Source organism: Chrysemys picta, chromosome 10 (genome assembly GCF_011386835.1).
Source record: "Chrysemys picta bellii isolate R12L10 chromosome 10, ASM1138683v2, whole genome shotgun sequence".
NCBI lineage: Eukaryota > Metazoa > Chordata > Testudines > Emydidae > Chrysemys > Chrysemys picta.
Window position 1 is genome coordinate 21,145,922 of NC_088800.1, and position 26,040 is coordinate 21,171,961.

Genomic DNA, 26,040 nt, shown 5'->3' on the forward strand with positions numbered 1-26,040 from the left:
TTTTTTGAACTGACACACAATAATGTCTCCCATTTAAGAGTAAAAATACTTAGTATGCTATTTTTAGATAAGGATGGGAATAATTTAGATTCATGAGTCTCTAGAACTGCATCACATGGCAGAAAATACATACATTGTATGAATTTATTATGATAGAAACAGTGTGGAATGAGCATGGATCATCAAGAGTAATAAAACAAAGCAGTTTTGAGGAAGTTCTAACTCAAGAAATCCAAAAGTTTCCCTTTGGTAGATTTTACTTGGAAATGAATTACATTTATGAAGCAAGCTGAAAAGAATGAGCTTTGTAATTTATATGAAAACTTAAAAAAACCCTCATTAGCAGACATACTCTTATGGAAATAAAAACTGTAGATTTTCACTCTATTCTTTTGGGACTTGGTTTATGAACTCTGGCATGGCATGTGACAGAAAATCATTCTGAAGTGTTTCCAAGTTATCATTTTAAAATTCTCTATTTCAACTAGCTCGTGCTAACGATGCACAATAAAAAATGGGTTTTTAGAAGCTTCTGTTGCCTACAACGACCCCTTTCAATCCTGCTATTAACTCTTTACCTCACCAAGAGTCCAATCCAGCTTCCATTGACTTCAGCGGGAGCTGGATCAATACAGTTGTTAACTTCAACTACTGGGCAAATATTGAAAAGTTAGATAATTCAACGGGGCTTCCAATTTATTTTCCTTTGAATCTGCATTATGTCAGGTATAAAAATAGCCTACTTTTGTTTCCATAATGGGTTTTTCAATGCAATCTAGGTGGGTTGGGAGATTCACAATCTGACAAAACAAATATTTCTTTTTGCAGAGAGAATATATAAGTTTTCCCATCTATCACAAAAAAGTCTCAGAAAGCTATTCAGAACCCAGTGCACGTTTCTTCCTCTTCACAACTCATTTTCCCTTTTTTTGTGACAACCTAGGCAATAATTCACAGCTCACTGGGTCTCCTAAATAACCCCCTTTATATTTACATGGTAGGCATTCCCCCATTACCCAGCAGGATTCAGCTGTACTGGCAGGCAGTCATTAGGCATTCTTAAGGCTTTGGAGGTTTAACATATCCTCCTCTAGTTAGTATCTTTTAAAAAACTCTTGTATGGGTACCTTTTCTACAAATAAATAATGAATCTTGACAATTTCACAAAAAAACATAACTGTGTCATTTTGTAATTTTGAAGTGTTTCCTCCTTTGGGTCTCATCCAGACTCCCACATAAAGTCTTTAAAACTCAGAAGCATTTCATCAGTCTGATGATTGTTATGTTTCTTCTTTTTTTGTTGGAAATTAAATGAGCTACTTGAGTGACTTTGCTGAAACTTTTATAAGTGTACACTTGCTCGCCTTATGTATTGCAGTTAATTTAATCCAGCATTGTTCAGAAGTCTGGGAAAGAACAACGCTTTCTCTGTTGCCATACTAAAAAAGCTTGTTAGAAGCCAAAAATAAACTGGAATAAATAAAAAGAAAAAATGATCGTGAGAAAGAGGTTTTGTCTAATATTGCACATAGTTGTCACTAGATAGGTGTGACCTAGTGGTCTGAGCAGAACACAATGAGCCAGGATTCCTGGGTCAGAAGCTCAGACAGGCTCAGAAGCTGATTTTCTATGACTTAGAGAAAGTTGCTTAAGACCTACCCTGCACCCTTCATTCATATGAGTCAATTTGAGACTACTCAAAGTAGAGGCTGCAGGATCTGATAATTTCTCTGCCTTACTTCCCTACATGTGCACTGTGGGAATAAGACTATCTCACAGAATTAAATAGTAAATGCAAAGTAGTATTACTGAGGGTTTAGAAGAATAAAAACATAGGACCTGATTCTCACCTGAAACACTACCACTACTAAAGTTTTACACTGTTGTAAGCCCTGATTTCAATAGAGAAATACCAGCATAAAGCTGGAGTAATGCCATGGTGAATCTGTTCCAGAATGTGATTAGTATTGAGAACCTTAAATTCTGGGGAAAATCCATAAACTGATTTGTTTACTGCACTGGTGAATATTTCCGACTAACACATCAAGACAAATTATAATAGCATAAAAAACCTAAGAAATTTGATTTTCACTTGAGAAAAAAGATTCAGTTATCTTTTTGATTTGCAGTTGCCTTTTTCTCTTTATAATAGTATAAATGTTTAATTGTGGTATATGATTCTTTGATGAGGACCAAGGGCTTCATTATACCAGATCCCACATGTAATATTGAGTATTATATTAGATATGCTTTGACTAAAGAAGCAAAGAGGCAGAACCAGAATAATTATAGTTTTCCAAGTAATTCTTGTAATAAGACAGGCAATTTGCCAGCAATTTTTGTGGTCAAGAAGTCATGACAGAATGGGATAAGGGAAATGATGTTAATTAATTCTCAATGTCAATGCTAACTATTACCAAAGTTAGCAAGAACATTTTGAAACATATAAAAATCAAGACATTCATGGAAGTGTGTTTACCACATTACAAAGTAACAAGAAATATTACCGTTGCACACAGAAACAAATACCTTTATCCCACAGCATTTGACTGAAAGGAAGGTTGCTAATCTAAAGTGAATTGCATAGAGTCTTTTCAGTCTATTGAAGAGCTATTCCTCTTTTTTATTATATTTTTGTTATAGTATTTTTTACTTTCCAAGGTGTTAACTTGCACTGTTAAAGTTTCTTTAGGGGGTAATCTCACAGTTTCATTTGAGATACTTTGATAACAATGTTTCTTTTAAACTTATTATTTGTGTAAAGTTCAAGCTAATAAAAGTAACTTACCCTATTAAAAGAAATCCTGGAAGCAGAACAACATTTTAGGATGCTAATTGCTCATGTTACTAGCCATCCATGAAGCATATGCTGAAAACACTCTAAAGGGTTTAGTAATGCTTCTCTAAGTCATAAATCTTTTACAGGTACAATTATGTGAGAACAGCAATAGGAAAAGCACATTAAACATCTGGAGTCAGATGGGTTTACTGAAGTAAAATTACAAAATTAAATTTAGATGAACTTAATTAAAAAGAGGATCCAATTTAATATGGACATTCATCACATTCTCATTGAAATCCTTTCTTGCCTCAAGAAAATATAATAAAGTTTGAATACAAAAGCTGTATAAAGGCTGAAATGAAGTGTGAAAGGATGGTCAAATAAAGAAATTCAATAACAAGGAAATCTCCCATCCCCTTTACAGACAGACAGACTTTAATAGCACAGATTATCTATTTTTTTAAAATTAGTAATAATAAGGGAATTAAACCGGTAACTGTAGATGTTCTAAAGGTCACTATTCTTATAGCTCCTGCTATACATGGTACATATATTGAAAATGTAAGCATGGAAGTTTTATATGTAGTTTTAGCATGTACACAAATGTGTACTGAATTTTATCTAATAGCAATGGGAGTTGCACAAGCAAATCTGAGGGCAGATTTGGCCCAGAGACTCATTCTCTAACTTTACCTAATAGCAGTTACATCTTGAAGTGTTTAAAATGTTGTTTTCTTGTCCTTAAGTAGTACTTGGCTTACTTCCATTTCAGTCAAAGGTAGTATTACCACAGGACTGGGCCTTACATGCCCTGTGATGGATTTTCATTTGCTTTAATTCAGAAATAACAAATGAGGCTCCTTTGCTTTCTTTTACTGAATCATTAGAGCTCTCTTTTTCCATGGGTAAAAGGTCTTGTAGTTCAGCACCACCTGGCCTTTGGTTCTCACAGGTTCTCCACCTCTCAGCAGCAGCACTGACTTGCAGGTCCCCAGGTTACAGTACACCAAGAAATCAAAGAGTGATACAGAACAGTTTGTAAAGCTTCTAACATTGTTACTAGGATCATGATGTTTGCCTACACAATAGCCTTTACAATTTGCTGTTCAGCACTTAATTAGATTTTTCATGGCTACTTGATGAGGCAAGGCACTATTAAAACTGTATCTTTTTGTTTCTAATAAAGAAGTATACTGGTCGCCTGGGCCCTGATGTAGATATTGTTTTTCTCTAGGGACACTCAACATGTTCCAATTTTACGAAGTCACTCAACAATAATGAAATTTCATCTGCAGTGAGGCTTCATAATATAAAATGATATCATGTTTACTTTATTATATAGAAACCTGTATGTGATGGATGGGAATGTGGCAGACATGACTGTTGTAAGATACCTCTTCTTAATAATCAGTAGTTATGATTAAGCTGCAAGATTAATGACAGGAAACTGTGTAAAGGAAATGCTGGAAAACAGTTTCAAATCCAAACTAGAAGTCATTTGGGCTATATTCTGTCATTTCTTGGAATACGCAATAATGTTAAGTATGAAAAGTTTGGATATGTTTCCCCCTTAGTGCTAACTTTGTATATAGTCTGATACAAAATGACTTCACTGGTTGGAAGAGCAAATTCAGGTGCATGACTTCATTGGGCTGTATCCTGCACAACACAGGTGTCATGTGCTGCACGCAAAAACATCAGGTAAAAACTGGAGAGCTGGTCAATTATTCCCCTTCATTAAGGAGAGAGCTGCTACACAGCCACCAAGTTAATCCTGTCTAGTAGGCAGGAGTCAGGCCAAATTGGGAAGTACTTTGCCAAGTGTCTTATTTGCATATTAAGGATTATGGGCATCCATTTGCTGTCCACTCAGCCCCCCCTTTCTTCACATCTGCTCTTGAGAGTAAAGCAGCTAACATGCTGAAGACTAATTTTGCCTCCTTGTGGAGCCCTGAGACCTTGCATGGTCATCTAGACTGCTCAAATTTGCACCAGAGCACAATCTTGTACTCTCTGCTCCCAACTCAAGGACCAGCGGAACCAAGGTTGTTAACCCTAGTTCCAGGCATTGTTGCAAACACACACTGCATGCCAGGGGAAAACTGGCATGTTTGAGGGGTTTGAGGTGCAGCATCTCACAGAACTAGGCCTAATACAAACAAATTTAAAAGAATTTGTTAGTGATTTTCAGTGTTAGGCTAAGTGTTGCTATTTCTTGATCTTATTTAGGTTAAGAATGATGTAAAATTTAACTAATAAAGGAAGAACAACAGCGGTACATGTTTTATATATTTTTTCATTAAAATGTTATGGCATCTATACTAGTTTTATTTTATAGTTACTCCTAACCTTCTCTCTGTTGTTCTGTGTATACACACATGCCGGTAACTGATATTGGTTGCATTTGTCACAAAGTACAGTAAGGTAACCTGTGAACTGGTATCATAATGGGATACCTATCCTACATAGTTAGAAAAAAATACATACAACAATAAATATTGGGTCTGGTTCTGCAATCATTTTACATACAGTACATCCATTCATGTCAATGGAAATGTTAAATGCAGACTGACAGCATGATGGGACTAAACATCTCCATCCCCATCTAAATGTCATCAAGCCCAGTATTATAATCTATAGACCAGGCATCCTCTACATACTCCTGCACCAAGGGTATTTGAGGAGTGGAAGGAATGTGTATGTCAGTCAGAGTGGGAGCTTGGGGGCTGCTCTAATTTATGAGACCTAGCTATGGTTATAAGAGGCAATATGACAGCTCAGAATTGCTCTGACCCCTCTCTGTTATCAGTTGAGAATTTCCCTTCACCAGGATAGGTCTTGGCTTTCACCTTATAGCCAGAAAAAGTCTGCTTTTTAGTTCTTAGAAGCACAGAGGGTGTGGAACAAGACTGAGAATATGGCTCAGTGTCTGGAAAGTCAGGGTACAGTTATAATGACAGCATTAGACTGGGAAGGTTTTGGTAGGTCTTGTCACATTTGCCATTTCCCCTCCAAGAGGAGAAATGTTGGAGGTCATTTTATTGCAGGTGATCACCAATCTTGTGGAAAATGGATGCGTTCTCCAAAATGCACACCATTCCAGTTCAATAGCAATGCCTTTTGAAAGCAACTACTCTAATACAGTGGCCTGATTCTGCCCTGAGCATAAATAAAGAATTCCAATTTTCCCTTGTAAACTATCAATTATTTATTATTACTATGATGAAAACTGCTCATTACTTTTGTTGTTCAGACTATCATCAACTGTTGTCCTATCCAGTAATAAGCTGCCTTATCTCCTTGTGACGGTCAAAGAGAACTATTCATCTTATACGAGTTTGCTTTTAGTGCAATTTAATATCTGATAGTAATATTATAATGCTATTTACTGTTTTATCTTTAGATCTTACCACTGAGAGCAAATGTGAAGATCTTTAAACTGCTGGCATCAGTGTTCCCATACAGGCTGGCATGAGCTCAGGTGGGTGATCCTGCCAAAAGTCAGAGAAAAATATTCATCGGACAGATGATTTATTTTAATCATGCTTTCCCAGTATCCACAGAAAGCGTGTTTATATATGCCTGCTGCAGGTTTAATGATAAGACCATTAAGGCAGATCTGAATGCAACACACCAACTTGTTGACTTTTTCAGGAACTGTGAACATGAATACTGATTCCCAAAGGGCATTTTCTATAGAGAAATTGTCCTTTCATGAATGCAACAAAACAATCCTACCAGGAAGAATAACAGTGCACTGCATGGTTAGTTTTAATAAACTGTATTAGAAAGATGGTCAATGGTGTGGGGCGGCGGGGGGGTGGGGGAGGTGGAGGGAGAAAGAAAAGAAAAAAAAAGCCAGTGGCCAATCTAAGATTAATGAAGTGTACTATCAAACACAGTTCTTAATTCTAGATCTAAGATGCTTTGAAGTTCATGGAAATGTGCCTCCTAGTAATTCTAATATGGGATTATCTCTCCTGACATCAGAAAAATAATATTCAGAGATGGCATTTAAGAGCTGACTTGTACAAAAGCACTTTAGGGGCAAGCAAACTTGTAATTTTTACCATATGCTGAACATTTTTAATAATACTATTTAAGTTTCTACACACACACAAAAAAAGAAAACTAAAAACTCTAGTAAAAAGATATATTGAAAAATATATTTTACATAACTAATTTGTTGAATTATTCAAAATAGCTTCTGTTTAGGATGCTGAATTTCTTGACAAAATGCAACTAGACTTAAATCGAAAGCAAAGAAGAAATGGACTTGACAAGAAAGAGACCATTGGATCATCTGACGCTTGTCTATTCTCACATCATGATAATTATTAATTTTCATAGTGGGCACTAAATTCAAGTTGCAATATACAATAATAGGCAATCAGGAAAGGACTCTGAAATATACATAGTATATTTGAAATTAAAAAACTACAAAGAGCTATAGTTGATCTTTAGACTTGTATAGCAGATCTCCACAGTTCTTTCTTTCTCTATTGTTCAGGCTCCCTATGAAAATATTATCATTTTTTACTTTGTAACAAGTCCTTTCAGGTGAGATTTTCAAGGGCACCTAAGAGACCTGGGTGTCTAATTCCCTTAAATGCTTTTGAAAATCCCACCATTAATGCATTAGATAGTTCCTTATGTACCAAACAATTTCCCAATGCCCTTCACATTAATCTACACACTTAAATCTTTAAATTTTCACACAATAGTCTATGATCAAAGGTTTATTCTGATAGTTTACTGTATAGTTAACACATTTTCTTAAAATTACAATTAAAGTGTTCCCAGCTTCTAATACTCAGAGAACTCTTTGTAAATTAGATCAACTTTAACATGACAAAGGTGTCTGGACTTTTAAAACCTTTGGACAGGGCCGACTCCAGGCACCAGTGGAGGAAGCTCGTGCTTGGGACAGCAGATTCCAAGGGGCAGCATTCCATCTAATCCTTTTCTTTTTTTTTTTTTTTTTTTTTGCACTTCACCGCTTTGGCTGCCCCTGCCAGTTTTTTCTTTTTGGTTTGCTGCTCCTGCCGCCCTGTAGGGGGTGGAGGAGGGGAGCGCCCTGCAGCAAGCCGGGAGGACAGTCCACGTCCTTCCCTGCCTGCAGACTGGAGTGGCACAGAGCCCTCCTGGCAGGTGGCGCCTGCGGAGGGGCCGCGTGGCAGCGCCCCACTTAAGGAAGCCCTGGGGCCCCCCTTCTCTCTCTCCCCCCGCTAGCCGGGGTGCGTACTCCGCTGCCCAGGGTCTGCAGGGCCAGGAGTCCCCCTGCACCCACGCTCCCGCTGCCCCGCAGGTATTTTGTTTTTGTTTTTTCTTTCCTTCACCGCTCGGGCCGGCCGGTTTGTTCTACCCCCCACTCCGGCTGGTTGGTTTGTTCTTTCCCACCCCTCCGGCCGGGGGCAGGTTTGTTTCCCGCCCCCCTTCGCCACTCCGGCCGGGGGCAGGTTTGTTTTCCTCCTCCCCTCTCCTCCCCCCCCTTTGCTGCTCCGGCCAGCCCGGCGTTTTTTGCTTGGGGTGGCAAAAAAGCCAGAGCCGGCCCTGCCTTTGGAAGAGCATTCCAGCAAAAGGGTGCCGGAATTGATGGTTTAGTAATTTAAGTATCAGTTTTGGAATACCTCAGTGACCTTAGAACCATAGCTTCAGATCCCAGCAGAGTTCATTCAGCCCTCACATTTCCCAAGGTAGATAAAGAGCAGTATCTCTGCACAGTCTATTAAGGCAAATCATCTCTTACATTGTATACTGCTCTTTGTTTTCGCAGCATCTGTGTGCACATCTGGCTGTGGTTGTGGTTTAAATATATATATGTTTCAGCCAAAAATACTGATTGTTAAATCAGTACTTGGTGTCAAATTCATAGTACACAAACTGTTATATATAGTTATATAGCTATGTTTATACCCAGTTATATAGATCATGGCATATCTTAGATATACAAACCAAAAGTGTGATATGCCAAGAGGCTGCCACAACTCACTCATTCTCACACGCACACATAAATGCTGCATTCTCCTCGCACATTGTCAGAAGCAATTTCCATCCAGCTATGTTCTCTTGCACAAAGTGCTATGAAAGAGTTCACTAAAATGAAGAACATTTTGAACTCCTGTTAGTAACATGAATTGAATTCTACTTGGATGACGTATAAAGGATGAAATTGTGCAAACTGCACGCACGCAGACCTGGACTAAGGACAGCAGAGTTGTGCTGCCTCCAGAGTACCACTGGGAAGAATTGTGAATCGGGAAGGAACATTTCTTCCCGGAGCAATTTGGTGTGCCGGCCATCCTTTTCAGTGGTACAACGTACCTTCCCACCCCCAATGTTCTAGGCCAATTGTTCAGGTATTTGGCGATGTTCCCACCGTCTTCAAGCCCCTCATTACCCCTTTGGGGTGATACACATCCCAGGAACACACTGAGGTAGAAGTCCTTTCACTCCTTAAATTCAAGAACTGCAGTTGTGTATGGCTTTATGCACAGGGCCCAAGGGAGGAGGGAACAGAAGCTCCTTGTACATACCCCTCCCACACACACCCATATTAATGCAAACCACAGTATGACCCTAAATGAAAACGTATCTTTATGTAAGTTGCAGATGAAAAGAAAAAGGTGAATTAATTAATTTAATCTAGCCATGGAATTACAGTCCTCTAGCAACTATTACAAATCCACACCATGTGTCTCAGTGCTGGATTGTATATTTAGATCTCTGAGCTGGCTAAAAGATTTGTAAAATCACAAGTAGGAAGAGAACACGCGGTTTACTTCTCATCTTAGAAGGCTCCCATGAGTTGTTTTTTCTTGAAATGTGGTCATAGCCATACCTAGGTGGAAGTACATGAACAACTGATTCACTGGGTTGAAATCTTCCACTTTTTTCATGACTATGCTCAAATTTAGGGACATGCAGGCCTGGATGTGTTAGCAATCCACTGCACTTTTGGGAGCACAAAGGGATTTTCAGTGCATTTAATACAGTTTTGAACAGAAGCTGCAGCTTGCTGCAGAAACACATGAGTTATATTGGTTTAAGGGGCAACAGATATACAAGTTTCAGTTTAGAATAAAGTACTTGGTATTGGAGCTGAGAGAAGATTGGTATCTATGTTGCAGAATGTAAAGCATGACTTGATGCATAAAAATGAACTCAAGAGCCAATGTATTCAAAAGCCAGACTGCATGAAATCTTAAAAGCCAAGCCAGATGAAACCTTAAATGTAAGTTTATTTTCATTCCCCCCTCTCTCTCTCTCTCTCAACCAAATCCACAGAGTGGTCAAGGTGGACTCAAGGGGCACGGAAACACAGCGTCACTTATTAAAAGGTCTCCTTGCCAGGCCAGCCTATCCATAGTCAGATTGGGCTGATGTGCCAAGAGAAGTGGAGAGACCCTACAATGTGGGAACAAAGTGTAGTCATCTAAGGGTTGGGGCAAGTAGTTAATGTAGGCATTTTCCTCCAAACCGCCCCCCTACTCCCGCACTGCCCAAAGTGCTCAGTGGATCTCAGTCCCATTTTCTCCCTGCTCAGCTCTGCTCTGGGGCTGCAGTCAGGATGTGGGAGAGTGGATCCCTACTTTTCAAGAATGTTGATGATTAAGAGTGAGGGGTCAGATATTGGATCTTCCCTAATTATCCTGAATGGAATATTTGGCTCAGTGGCCATATCCTATCTCCCAAATTACACCAGTGTTCACAGCTGGTAACTGGGACGGCTGATTTAGGGCTGTGTGGCCAAAGGTTCCATCTTCAGCCATTAAAGAGAAACTCATCCCAGTTCCCAGATCTTGGAGAGCCATTGTGAAGATGCTGTATCTTTGTTGGTCATAGATCTTTGAGACAGGTAATGGAGAGTAGATCAATGCAACTTTTTATTTTACATTTATTTTATTTTTCAGTTGCTTTACTCCAAATTTCATTGTTGTTTCTGACACTTCCAAACACATTTTCTAGCTGATTCTGGAAATTAAGAAAAGTTGGTGTTTTAATACTATCACTGAATAAATACAACAGGCCTAGAAGACTTTTCACTTCAAATGCAATTATTAATTTTTGTATAACATTGTTCATGCAAAAGTATTATAGAACACTTTGAAGTCAGACATAAACTTTGCTGTGTACAATAAGCTATGTACAGCAGGTTACAATGTATCAAAGACAGGGCATGCGTAGATGTGGTAGGACAAGCATGAAAAAGGGTGCAATGACCAAGTGACAGGGAAAAAAGCATCAATAGAGATGGGCACAGAATGTAAGGGAATTTGCAAGCCAATGAAGGATCTTAAAGGTTTGGAAAATTTTCTCTACTGGAAAATGGAATGGAGAAGACACCATTCCAAATACTGATGATAAGATGAACCATCATAGTCTAGATAACTTATAAACACAGGGAGACCTTAGAGAGGCCACAAGAAGGAGGACTACACTTGTCAAGAGGAGGAGAGAGGAAGAAATGCTAAAAGCTTTGACAGAAGAGTGGTTGATATAGTGCCTGATGTGGATGATGTTATGGAGCGGATACAAGGCAAACTCAGAAGCCTGGGAGATATGAAATAAAAGGAGAGTTTGGGGAGAATTTGAACACTTGTGTTCCTGAAAGAAGGGGTGAAGGTAAAGCAGTATGAGAAATGGAGAGAATGAAGTTTTGGTTGAAGCTATTCTTATTAATGAGAAAGTAATGGAGTTTGATACAGTTTTAGCAGAACCAGAGATTGATGACACAGAAGCAGAGAGAGTAAAAAAGAGACCAAAATTATGAAGGGAACAGAGATTTAAGTATCATCTTTCCACAACTGACATCCAAATGTGAATTCAGAAAGGAAGTGGCTATGGGGAATAAGGTAACTAAAAGAGTAAAGGGGCCCTTAGTGCAGGAATTCATTAGCAGAGGATTTTACATTCCAAATCACAAAAGGAGCAGCTGGATACATTGAGGCAAATCCCGGACAGCAAAGTACCTATGACTTTAGCTGGTTAAGTTGTTGTGGCAGGCTGTTGTCTCAGAGCACACCTCTTCAAGGCACAGCATGGCCAGGCAGGCATGCCATCTTCAGTTTCCTCTTGCTTCTCCTAAATAACTTGTTCACAGACCAAATCCTTCCCCCTGGTTAAGGGATTCCACAGGCCTATTTCATGGGGCAGTGCAATGTAGGGTTACCATATTTAAAAAATAAAAAAAGAGGACACTCCACGGGCCCTGGCCCCGCCTCTTCCCGGCCCCGCCCCAACTCTGCCCCTTCCCCAAAGTCCCCGCCCTAACTCCCCCTCCTCCCTCCCAGCCACGCGAAAAGGGCTGCCCGAGTGCTACCGGCTTCACGGTTTGCCAGGTAGCCTCCAGACCCCATGCCCCTGGCCGGCGCTTCCCCAGCGCAGCTGGAGCCTGGGAGGGGAAGCGCCCAGCAGGGGGCGCAGGGTCTGGAGGCTGCCCAGCAAACCGTGAAGCCGGTAGCGCTTGGGCTTCGGGCAGCCCCCCTATGCCTCCAGACCCTGCGCCCCCGGCCTGGCACTTCCCCTCCCGGGCTCCAGCTGCTCTGCTCCTCCCCTGACTCTTCGGCTCTGTTTAAGAGCCAAGCTGCCCGAGCCAGCGCTACTGGCTTCGGGCAGCCCCCGTGCCTCCGGACCCCAGCCGCCGGAGCAGAGCAGCTGGAGCCCGGGAAGGGAAGTGCCCGGCTGGCGGCTTGGGGTCCGGAGGCATGGGGGCTGCCCGAAGCCGGTAGCGCTGGCTCGGGCAGCTTGGCTCTTAAACAGAGCCGAAGTCTGAGTCAGGGGAGGAGCAGAGCAGCCGTGGGAGAGGAAGTGCCCGGCCGGTATTTTTCCCGGACATGTTCGGCTTTTTGGCAATTCCCCCCGGATGGGGGTTTGATTGCCGAAAAGCCGGACATGTCCGGGAAAAACCGGACGTATGGTAACCCTAGTGCAATGGCTCAAGCTGGCCTCCCAGCTTTACTAGTAGGGTTCCAGCTCTGCTTCATAGGGCCTTTCTTCTCTGTCCCTTTATCTCTCCAGAGGCTTCTTTTTTTTTTTTTTTTTTTTTTTCCATCTTCACCACAGGGGGATGATTTTAGATGCATGACCTGTCTGTCATGTCACTTTGCTTATTTTCTCCACCTGGGGTGGCAAACTGATTGTGTCACAGGTGGGGCTGGACCCATCTGCCCTTACAGGGGCAGTTACCCTGGGCCAGTTTTGTGTCATGGTCTCTAGAACCAAGTGCAAGGAGGGAGAGGATGGATGAGGTTTTAAAAAGAGAGAGAATATTATTAGTCACATGTTAAAGGGCATTTTCATGTGGAAGTGGCACAGCCAGATTAGAAACAGCAGTGGATGGTTTAATAGATGAGAAAAGGTACCTTTTCCCAAATTTTTGCTAAGAGAGGGAAGATTCATAATAATTCTTAATTTTAATATATCTTATCCTAGTCAACCATCCTGCATAGTTTAATCCATTGGTTCACACATACAACCATTAATTTGGTGTAGACTATTGCCCAGTTCAGTTGTACTACATAATAGGAGTAAAAATGCAGCAGTTCAAAACATAATGGATCATTTGGAGTGAGATCTATAACTATTTTTGTTCTCTTTCATGCATTTGTGTTTCATTTTCCCTTCATTAAATTGAATGCTTTGAAAATACCATAGAAGTTTCCAAAATATTTATGTATATACATATATGCTAAAAAGGTGCATCTATCTAGGGTGACCAGATGTCCCATTTTTAAAGGGACAGGCCCAATTTTTGGGACTTTTTCTTATATAGGTGCCTATTACCCCCCACCCTCTGTCCCGTTTTTTCACAGTTGCTATCTGGTAATCCTACATCTATCCATACACTCTAAGTTATATCAAGGGCCTCAATATATCACAACATTGCTACCCCAACTTAACTATAGGACAGCAATACAATTCAGCATAGGCCACTACTAACATAACCAACAGTAATGTAAAACTCTGCAGGAAGCTGTTGGTGTAACTCCCTACAAATAATGGAAATCTGATATTGAAAGAATTTCAAAACCCTGATATGACAAAATATTGCAAGTTTGCATACTTCAAGGAAATATTACATTTTGAAGTTTTATGTGGGGAAAAATGAATCATGTTCAACATTGCTTGTAATGCTATAAAATACACAGAAGCAAGGGTAAGTGAAAAACGGAAGTAATATAAACTATGCTCAACCTGTAATAAGAATAAATATGGTGTGTAAATCTCTACTTAGCCTGATGGGATAGTGAAAACTTTCAATGAACATCAGCTAAAGAAATGAATGAGTAAAAGCATGTAATAGGTATTAGCCAGCTGGCACATCACTAAGGCTTGGCACAGATATAGGAGACCTCCACCACCATGGAAACATTTCACAGATTATTTTGTCTCCCACGCAAGAAGGAAGAAAATCCCCTGTAGGACAAAATTGGTATTCAGTGGTTAAGACTATCAACTTCTAGGGAAAAAAAGAAGTGGTTGTCACAACTGGAGCAGGGCCACACATATCTGGGCCTCCTTAAAAAGCCACTCATCTATTTTCCCATCTGAAAGGCCCAATATTAAGTGTACAATCTTTTTCTCCTCATGCTACTTTAGACATCTCTGCCATGCCAGATGGGGGAAGTTATAGAGCTACAGGTAAGAGGCTAGTAAGGAATGTGTTTTTGTAGCACTCATAAATTAATGCCAAGGTTAGATTTACCTGTGTCCTGTCCCTTTAAAGATTGAGGATCTGTTGATGGGATCAAAGGGGATAGCTCTGGTTGCAGCAGTAGAAATATGTGTGTTCTAAGAGGACTGAGCGGCAATGGGGCTTTCACAAGCTGTATTTGGTTTTTTTTATAGCAAGTTTAATAAACTTTCAGTTTTAAAACTGTCCCTGGTCTGGGAGGGTAGCATTTTGAATGAGCCATAAATGAGGCTTCCTTTTTGAAATAAGTTTATTAAACCAAGTTCTGTCTGTTTGGAACTTTTACAGGCAGGACCTTCCACACTCTGGAAAGACAAGCAAGACTCTCTCACACAATACTCTGAGCCTACTGCAAACACACAATGCAATTAGCTGTCCCACCCTATTTCTGAGGGGATAGATGCAATTAGCTAAAATACAAACAAATATTTTTTTAAAAAAATATTCACTTCTGAAGACAACAATTTTCCATATAAATGTTCTTATTTGTGACCAGAACTAAAGTGCATGGAGAGGAAGGGGCTAAGATATTCCCAAAGAGCTCTGAGCAGGCATAAAGCAGCTAGTAACCAATTCATGCCCGGTGCCACTGGAGTGTGTGGGCCAAATATTACAATATCATTTCATCCTCTCCCTCTTAGGCTGACAACCCATCAGCTGCAGGTGTGAGACCATTGTGTACCCACAGTACGTCTGAGGGTTTAGATATCCAGTTATGTACTGTGAGCAAGGGAATATGGGAAAGAGAAGAAAAATATTTAATTTTAACATAGAATCATAGAAACGTAAGGCTGGACAGGATCTCAAGAGATCATCAAATCCAGCCCTTTGCATTGCGACAGGACCAAATAAACTTAGACCATCCCTGACAGGTGTTTGTCCAACCTGTTTTTAGAAACCTTCAGTGATGGGGATTCTATAACCTCCTTTTGAAGCCTATTTCACAGTTTAACTACCCTTAAAATTAGTAAGCTTTTCCTAATATCTAACCTAAATCTCCTTTGCTGCAGATTAAGCCCATTACTTCTTGTCCTACCTTCAGTGGAGAACAATTGACCACTATCCTCTTTATAACAGTCCTTTACATATTTGAAGATTTATTAGGCCCCCCCTCAGTTTTCATTTCTCTAGACTAAACATGCCAGTTTTTTTAGCTTTTCCTCAAAGGTCAGGTTTTCTAAACCTTTTATCATTTTTGTTGCTGTCCTCTAGACTCTCTCCAATTTGTCCACAGCTTTCCTAAAGTGTCATGCCCAGAACTGAACGTATTACTCTAGCTGGGGTTTCACCAGTGCCAAGTAGAGGGACAATTACCTTCTGTGTCTTACATATGGTACTTCTGTTAATACACCCCAGAATGATATGAACCTTTTCCACAACCGCATCACATTCTTGACTCACATTCAATTTGTGATCCACTATAAACCCCCAATTCTTTCCTACAGTACTACCACCTAGCCAGATAGTCCCCACTTTGTAGTTGCACATTTGATTTTTCCTAAGGGAAGTACTTTACACCTGTCTTTAATGAATGTCATGGGTCTCCCATTTCTTCTGCCAGATTAATTCAAGTGTCAGTGATTTTTTTACACATTTCAGGGATATTTCTGATGGGCAGCAAAACTGAGTTTATTCACTTGGTACCAAACTTTTCCAGGTGTTCCTTCCATATCCAGTGATTTATTCCACAACATGACCACATCTCAGGAATTAATCATTTCCCATATGAAGTAGCTGATTTAGCATTCATCTCTAGCACTCTATCCAATAGGGTTGCATTGGTGAGTTCTTCTGCCTGTAACTAGTACTTGAAAGTTAATGTAACTAATATGCTAGTGGCCATTTGCTCATAATCCTGAGAATACCCTAAGACATCAAGGGGGACATTATTGTGGAGAGGAACTCACAATAGTCTGTCTTCATCAAAATTAGTGGTCCTGCATTTGGAAGGAGTGGGCCTACATATATACAGAGGCATAGTCTGTGCAGAGTTAATCACAAAAGGGAATGCTGACTAACAAAAATAATGTAAATCCCATTTTATATTGTACACTTTTATGAAGCCATTACTTGTTTATATTGACAGAACTCTGGGATAACATACTATAATTTATATTTTTTTAATGATAGCTAATTGAACAGCTTTTCTTTTATCACCCCATATCAAAATACCCTTAACATTTATAGAAATATTATTCTGTCTTACTTTTTGCCTAGTAGGCAATTGTAATCTTTAAGAAAACAGCCTAAAAGCAATAAGGGCCAAATTTTCAGAATTGCATGTGTGTAAAAGTGCATACACATAATTCGTGTGCTCAGTCACAAAGATCGGATGTACATCTTTGCATATGGAATTGTGTGCCTGTACACATCCTCGTGGTCTTGGAGACGGGGCATAAATTGATGGCATATTTTCTGTACTCTGTCATTGAGACGTTTTTGTCACTACCAATTTACAGTGGACTAGCCTGATTCTGTTATTTAGAATGACACCGTAACTGTCAGTCTATTAATGGCATTTACCATTCATACCATCTGTAATATCTATATGGGCAAAAACATCAGCACCTTCCAAGATCCCTTTAAATGAACTTCAATACCTTGAAGTTAGTTAACCTTACCCACTTTCTCTCCCTTCCCCAAAGCAGAGATGTACATCCTTACACTGCCCAGTCAGCCAATGTACCCACATGTTGACAGTCATATCCAAATTATAGCAACACTTAACAAAATGCTGTCTAGTTAAGAACTAGAGAAGAAAACACATAAAAACAAAGCAAAACATTTAAACTTAATTTCATCTAGTCATGGGCTACAAAAACTTGCATTAGAAGACTATAAAACTTAGGTTTATAGTTATCAACCTTTGAACTTGGTAGCTAACACGCTTGAAGGAATTTTTGTTTCCCAGAGCAGGAACCTGTACCAATGAAATCAATGGAAATTTTGACATTTACTTTAATAGGAGTAGAATTAGGCCCTTAGACCCCTGAAGCTGCCTGTTCCCAAATCCCAGCTCCAGTGTGGCAGTGTGCCAGTCTAGTCGATTAACACCCCAAATCCATCTTTTATAATCTGAATCTACGGAGATATTTATACAGAATATATATATTCTTTTGCTTTTGGCAGAAAGACGTCAATGTTTTCAGAAGTGTTTAGGGCATCACTTCATCCTTAATAAAAATAGAACTCTAAGTTTTAAAATTAATTTCTAAAGTAACATCAGATCTCCACAAATATTGTGTCTTTCAACTCCCCTCTGTATATTGTATTTGAAAAGACTTTTCCTCCAGTGTAGAATATTCCTTTAAAAATGCACTTGGAAGTGCACTTCCGTCTGTCTCTAAGGATGTTTGGGTAAACATTTTTGTTCAAGCAATTTTGTTTAGCATGGTAATTCAATCTCTACCCCGGGGGGGCTCTTTCTGCACAGGATGCCTGCCCACAGCTCTACCTGCAAAGTTACATTACAACAGACTTCATATTCACTGCTAACTTATAGAGAACTCTAACTCACAAAGTAGGCACAATCATCTGTCATAGCCAGCTGTAAAAAAAATACAGTATAGATTTTTTCTTACTTCAAGCTAAAAATTGCATGTAGCCACCATTCTTCAATAGTTTAATATCACACTTAATTATCGACATCGTTAAGTTAGGAAATCTGTTTTATTTTGGGATCAGTGGGCACAGGCTGTATTTGTCAGCTCATTTAAAACAGATAACTAGACTTGGAGTGTGACTTTCATATAATGGGACCAAGTGGAGAGTGCTACTGTATTTCAAAGGAAAGGTGAAACAATAGTGATCATGCTGTGAACTGAATAAACAGAGAGTCTATGAAGTGATTTACAATTCTCATTGAAGTCAGCATGCAACAAAGTCCATCTCTTTTGTTGTGGTAGTGATTAGTGAATATAGTTGACCTACAATACCTACTGTGTTTAATCCAATGTTTTTCATATAAAGCTAAAGGCTGAACTCACAATGTATTTATTTCTTTGATACCATTCCAAGTTTTTCAGAGAGATATATCTCTCTGCACACTGAATTAACTGAAGGGGTGTATATAATTTAGAAGGTAACACAAAACAGGAATTATTAGTAAAGTAATAGTACAGACCTAGTCCTGTTTGTCTTCTGATGAACGGAATACTAGTAAAATGGTCCCAAGTGTGAGAATAATAAAGCCATAGTAAAATAAACTTGAAAACAGTGTCTCAGATGTTCCAAGCCACCAAAGGGATTTGGATGCTCAACTCCCATTAATTTTAATAGGAAGTTGGCATCCAAATCCCTTTTCAGCTTTGAAAATCTCAGTCATAAAGTTCTTTTCAATTCACATCTTTTATTTAAAGATTAAAGATAACTGACAGTCTCTGGAGAACCAGAAAATCTACAGACTCAACATTTATTAGCATGTCTGTAATAGTACTGGTGATTATTATTATCATCCTCATCATTCATTATTTGTTTTTGGTAATGCCCACAGTGTGATGGGTGCTTTCTGAACACTAAAGAAGGCATGGTCTCCATCCTCAAAAGTTCACGCCCAAAAAGGACAAAATAAAGTAACAGACAGATGGAGAGAAAGGGAAAAGAGGACAACAGACAAGGACAGCGGACAAGTGGTGGAATGGCAGTGGCCATGTCCCAATAACAAAGGTTTAGTGACATTTTATATATTTTAAATAGATACACACACATAAACACACAAATGTACAGGCAACCCCAGATACAACCATTGTGTTATATTTACTTTTAGGTATACTTTTCAGGTGAAATGAGCTTTCGGGAGGGATTTGATTGGCTTGGATCACCACCTCCCATGGAAATACCCACTAGAGCAGGTCTGCGTATGTCATGGCAGTGCTCTTGCCCCCACTCTCTGCACAAACCGGTCAAGGCTCCCCCCATACACTGCTCCCTTTGTAATCCCTTCCAAAGAGAGGTGGGTTCCCTTATGCAGAAGGAACCATACGAGTTAGTATAGTCACAGAGTGTATTAACTTTCTCCTGTCTTTTTGCAGGAGTCTTGGGGTGGGAGCACATATAGGGACAGTGTTGTGGAGTTGGTTAAACCCCCTTCCCCATGCGGGAAGTGCCGATGCCCTCCAAGCCTTTAATATCCAACGTGCACGCATGTATCCTAGAGCTAGTCTACACTGGGAACTTACATTGGCATAGCTACATCTCTCAGGGGTGTGAAAAATCCATGCCCCTGACAGATGAAGCTATGCCAATCTAACTCCCAGTATAGACGGTGCTAGACTGAGGGAAGAATTCTTCTGTTGACCTAGCTACAGCCTCTTTGGGAGGTGGATTACCTCCACGATGGGAGAACCTTCCTGTCAGCATAAACAGTGTCTACAACTGAAGCGCTACAGTGATGCAGCTGCAGTGCTGCACCTGTGCAGCTATAGTGGTTTAAGTGTTACTCCTGGGGGAATTTTGCACCACTGCATATGCACAGAATGTATGTCCCCCACAGATTTCTTTGTTTTCCCGCAAAAAAAAAAAAAAAAAAAAAAAAGACTTTCTGATGGGGAAGCAAAGGGAAACCACAAAAGCGGTCATGCGACCCTCCCCAGCAGTATGTTGTGGGTGCCTAGGGCAGCCGGCAGAGAGGTAAATCACTGTGGGGTGGGGGCGGGAGTGGGGAAAACACAGCTGGTGGCTCCTACCCTGTGCTGGGCTCAGCTGCTAATCTTGGCTAGGCTGGGGAGGATGGGGCATCCTCTTTCCCTGCACGGCATCCGGGGCTAGGTCAGACCCTCAGATTTCTCCCCTAGCTGTAAGAAGCTCTGCAAACACCCCCACCCCATGCTTACTGCACCCATCGCTCCTCACCTGCAGTGGGAGGGATCACTTTACAGGGAGCTGCTCCCCCAACTGTCCAACCCCTGTGCATCCAGACCCCCTCATGCCCAGAGCCTCCCGCTGAACCTCACCCCCCCTCACGAGCCCTACTCTCCCTGCACCTGGATCACCCCAACTAGCCACCTGCACCGGGATCCCCCCCCCTCAATGAGCCCCAACCAGCTGCACCTGGATCCCAGCCCCACTGAGCTCCATTCCCCCAGTATATGGAGCCTCCCACACCCAGACCACCCTGCTGAGCTCTATCCCCCCCACCACACTCAGACCCTCCCGCTGAGCCCCAAGAGCCCCAACCACTTTCACCTGGACCCCTCCCCCCACACTGTCCCATTACCATTGCACCCAGAACCCCCCCCCCAACAATCCCCTGTGCATCCAGACCCTCCCCACCTGGATCACCCACTGAGCTCCCCACACCCAGATTGTCTCACAGAACCTTTCAACTCACACCTGGATTCCCCTCCACACTCAGCCCCTCTACACTGGTGGCTCATAATTATCCTGTGATCAACCAATATTCCCAGGTCTCTCTCCTCCTCTGTCATTTCCAACTTATAAATCCCTAGCTAATACCAAAAATTCTTGTTGTTAGTCTCTAAGTGCATGACCTTGCACTTTGCACTATTAAATTTCAGCCCATTTGTACTCCAGTTGCTTAAGCTAGCCACTTATCAAAAGAAACTACAGTTCAGTGGCAACTCTATGGAAGGAGGTCAACCTTAAGAGAAATTAGAAGGGAAAATACATAGATTTTTAAAAACCCTGTTGAAACTAATTATTTTTGCCAAAAGTAAAAACTTTCACCTCACTTGAACTTTGTGCATTTTCAAGGTTTTCTTACTAAAAATCCTGTGGGTTTTATTTGTAATATAAATTCAAGCTGAATACTATAGAGTAACTCTGTACTAGAAGTAAAGTAGACAATCTTTACATATAATGGGCCAAATTCTGCTCCGAACCATTTCAGTGTACAATAACTCCTCACTTAACGTTGTAGTTATGTTCCTGAAAAATACGACTTTTAAGTGAAATGATGTTAAGCGAATCCAATTTCCCGATAAGAATGAATGAAAATGGAGGAGGGGAGGAGAGGGGAGGGGGCTAGGTTCCAGGGAAATTTTTTTTGCCATAGAGTACAGTACAGTACTTGGGAGGTGCCCCCGCCTTACCCCACACAGGCACATCCCACTGAAGACAATGAGGCAGGCAAGGAGGCTGAAGGTGGTGTAAGGTAGGAGAAGCAGGTTGCACAGTGGCAGCTTCCCCTACTCTGCAAGCACCAGGGGTTGGGGGTTCAACCCTCGGCCTGCCCACTCCCTTCCCCCAAGCTCCCACCCTTAACCCGCCTCTTCTTCCCTCCTCCTCTCCTCACCCTTTACTCCGCACACCTTGTCCTCGCTCCTCCCCCCTTACTCCTGCCCACGGCAATCAGCTGGCTTGCCGCGTTCAGGGGGAGAGGGAGGTGGGAGGAGTGAGGACTCGGCACACAGCCTCCCCCCTCCCTCCCACCCGCAGCAGTCAGCTGGTTTGCGGCATTCAGGAGGCAGGGGAGGGAGGGGGAGCCTGTGCGCCGAGTCCTCGCTCCTTCCCCCTCCCTCCTGAATGCCACAAGCCAGCTGATTGCTGCGGGCAGGAGGCGGGGGGAGGAGGGGGAAGGCGCTGATCCGTGGAGTCTGCCAGCGGCCGGAGGTGCTGTGGGGGGCTGTGTGTGTGTGTGTGTAAGGGAGCTATGGACAAAGCAGGCAGTGAAACAACTTTATAGTGAAGCATTGCACAACTTTAAATGGAGCATGTTCTGTAATTGAGCAGGGACGTAAGATCGAAACAGCGTTAAGCGAGAGGACGTTAAGTGTTGAGTTACTGTACAGCCATTGGTTTCAATAGATTAACTCTTTATTTACACTGGGGAAATTCAGAGCGGATTTTAGCCCACCAATGTTCAATATACACATAGATTGTTGTGGATTTTCAAAATGTTGCCAGTATTTGCTTATATAGATTTTGGGAACTGCACACAGAAATAGATCCACAGGATTTTTTTCAAGATACCCCAAATACAGGGTCTCATCCTGGACCAGGAAGCAAAGCATGAATAAATAGGCTTTGAAATGTGGGGCAGCAGTACACAGCATGCATGGGTTTCCCCCCATACCTCCAATACCCTCACTTCCACCACCTCTACAGTCCATCTGAGACGCTGTATGCAGAGGGCTGCAAATGCAATGGGTGTGTTCTGCAAACTGGAAATGCACCACTTCCATTGCTTCTGACCCAAAATGTCTGATTAAGTGGTCATAGCATGCAAATGCTACATGAGTTTTTTTCAACCCTGTTCAAAAATGGATAGGGAATGGGTGCAAAAAAGTTGCACAAATTTTATATTATATACAAGTTGGCTACAATGACAAATGAAATTTTCACTCAAACAGGTTACGTGTTATAACAAACACTTTCATAACAACAGTGCCTGCCTTCACTTATTTTTGCTGCTAAAATACCTTATTGTTTGGATTAAAGGGAGGATATTTATAAGGTGAAAGTGACTGTGTACAAGATGGCAAATTGACAGGAATCCTGTAGCAAATTCCTCTGAACCTCATAAGGAATTGAATTTTAGATAAACATAATTTGAATACACCATTTTGGAATGAGAAAGAGATTTGGAAAGTAAAACACAGGATCACTACTTCTATTCCAAGGCTTTCAAGATTAATTTAGTTTTTAAAAATGTTGCAGAAAACACCTAGCTAAACTGGCCAATGGGGGATAGGAGGTTGGGTTCTGAACTGACTGAGATGGGAGTTCTGTGGAGCCAGTGCACTCAGTACCTCGGGTGAAAGGTGTTGCATTGTTCTAAAGAGATGCTCTCTGAGTAGCCCAGGAGGTCACAAGTCTGGAGGGAGTTGCAGCCAATGGGAAGTGCCAGCTGGACATGAAATGCCTGATTCTCTGCTGCCCTGTACCTGGTGTAATCATGTACAGCAGAGTAAAGGAAATGCAAAGTGGGTGTACAATGCTACCATTCTGCTTTAGTAGTATTTACACCCTCTTTAATGTAAAATCCTACATAAGGTGCAGGGCACTGGAGAATTAGGCCTGAAGGCTTTTTGATGATGGCATAGCAAATAAATAGGGGATCTGATCCCAGAGATCCCTCCCCTGCAAATCCCTTCAATACTCAGTTGTTATCATCAACAGCACACTAAATGTGACTAACATATGATTATGTGTCATATTTCTTTGAAATAAGCAAATAGAAAGTAGACTAGTGGAATTCCTTACTGGTGACTACACTAATGGAATGACTTATTATGACTTATTTCCTCTTATTCATTTTTGAATACTTTATTTAAAGCCCTGTTTGTAATGCAAATTATATTAGTGGGAAGATAGAAAAATACACATCTACCTAAAAGCTTGGTGAAATATTTGCATGATTTCTGAAAACTACTATATATGAGTCTGGATATTGCCGCATGAATTTGGAGGTAAAATATTGTAGTCTGGTTCTATGAATATAATTGTTCAGCTACCAAAATTGACTGATCACCATTATGGCTTGAAAAAGCAATGATATATCTCATGCTATAATCAGTCTTCAAGCGGTCCAGAAATATACAATAAAGAAACAGAGAAAGAACAAATTATCTTCCATAGAATGCAAGAAACATTTAAAAATGAAAATAATTTTACTAACCAACCATAATTTTGAAGTAGATAAATGGGAAAAGAGCAACCTAGTGTATATATTACCAGCATTTTAATTATGTATTTCATGTTGAACTTTAACGGTTTCCTTTTGAAGAATATCCTTACTTAATTCTATAAAACAACAATGAATGAAGGAGCATTGTAAATCTGAGTGCTTTGTAAAAGTTTTGAACATCTGCAGATCAGTTAGGATTTACATAAGGAGCTGATTCTGTGAGGTGCTGAGAACTTCTTCAAAATGCTTGGTGTCTTCAACTCCCATTCACCTCAATGGGAGCTGAGACAACTCACCACCTCCCCAGATCAATCCGTTACTCGCTTGGAGTCTGATTTTCAGAAGTAATGAATGCCAGCCTTTCCAGCTATAATGAAGGGGTGGTGCTGGTGACCAGCTCCTATAAAAATTAGGCTCTCACTGTGAGATATCAATACATCTACATTGGTATTATTCATGGTGCAGGTAATGTTGTCTATAGTTAAAGTTGCCCAACACTTTCCATTATAAGATCTTGTTTTCAGTTGCTTGTAATTTTCACAAAATTAAACCATTTTCCATCCCAGGTGTCTGCCTAAGGCTGAACTATTTTGGAAAGTTTCAGCTAAAATAGTTTAGTTTCATCTCAGAATGGAATTAGGGAGAAGTACATTGTTTTTTAAGATGGGGAAAAAAAACATTCTTACAGCCATTTTGTCGAGAAGCCTAGCAACTCCATGCTTTGGAGCAGGGTCTTAAATTTGTCGTGGAAATTGCCCTGGTATCAAGGATGTGCCCTTTGCTGTCCCTGTGAAAAATCTACCCAAAGTTGGGCACGTCATAAGCCGCTGAAAAATCTCAGTTGACACATCTCAGTGGAGACTTAGGCCTGGTCTACACTAGGAGGTTATGTCGAATTTAGCAGCGTTAACTCGAATTAACCCTGCACCCGTCCACACAGCGAAGCTATTTATTTCGACATAGAGGTCTCTTTAAATCGATTTCTGTACTCCTCCCCGACGAGGGGAATAGCGCTAAATTTGACATGGCCATGTCGAATTAGGGTAGGTGTGGATGGAATTCAACGCTAATAGCTCTGGGAGCTATCCCACAGTGCACCACTCTGTTGACGCTCTGGACAGCAGTCCGAGCTCAGATGCTCTGACCAGCCACCAGCCACACAGGAAAAGCCCCGGGAAAATTTGAATTCCTTTTCCTGTCTGGCCAGTTTGAATCTCATTTCCTGTTTGGACATCGTGGCGAGCTCAGCAGCACTGGCAACGATGCAGAGCTCTCCAGCAGAGGTGACCATGCAATCGCAGAATAGAAAGAGGGCCCCAGCATGGACTGATCAGGAAGTCTTGGATCTGATCGCTGCGTGGGGCAATGAGTCCATGCTTTCGGAGCTGCGATCGAAAAAACGGAATGCGAATATCTATGAGAAGATCTCAAAAGCCATGACGGAGAGAGAATACAGTCGGGATGCAACGCAGTGCCGTGTGAAAATCAAGGAGCTGAGACAAGCGTACCAGAAGACCAAAGAGTCAAACGGACGCTCTGGATCCCAGCCCCAGACATGCCGTTTCTACGAGGCACTGCATTCCATTCTAGGTGCGGCCGCCACCACTACCCCACCACTGTCCGTGGACTCTGACGATGGGGTATTGTTGACGGCCGCTTCCTCGGAGCTGTTCGCGGATGGGGAAGATGAGGAAGGAGATGAAGAGGACGAGGCAGTCGACAGCGCTTTCAACGCTGATTTCCCCGACAGCCAGGATCTCTTCATCACCCTCACGGAGATCCGCTACCAACCCTCCCAAGGCAGTAACCCGGACCGTGAATCAGGGGAAGGATCAGTAGGTAAGTGTTTTAAGCATTTATTTTGAACAGAATAGGAATGGTATCTTAACAACGGGTTTTTCATGATTAGTTTGCCCTAGGCGCTTTAATTTTTAGTCCTTGCCAGTGCAGCTACTGGAAAATTCTGTCAATATGTCT

The 26,040-nt window shown here is 41.3% G+C and overlaps 1 protein-coding gene across 10 annotated transcripts in view; it reads right to left on the reverse strand.

Moving 5' to 3' along the window:
- The window catches only part of SEMA6D (semaphorin 6D), a 297,026-nt gene that overhangs the window by 162,912 nt on the left and 108,074 nt on the right, over positions 1-26,040 (reverse strand). For 6 of the 10 annotated variants that reach the window (XM_065559400.1, XM_065559392.1, XM_065559397.1 and 3 more), the window contains exon 2: positions 6,193-6,273. The exons of the other annotated variants lie outside the window; for them this stretch is intronic. The gene's annotated coding sequence lies outside the window, so the exon portion shown is untranslated. The remainder of the gene's footprint in view (positions 1-6,192; positions 6,274-26,040) is intronic. 10 annotated transcript variants of the gene reach the window in all.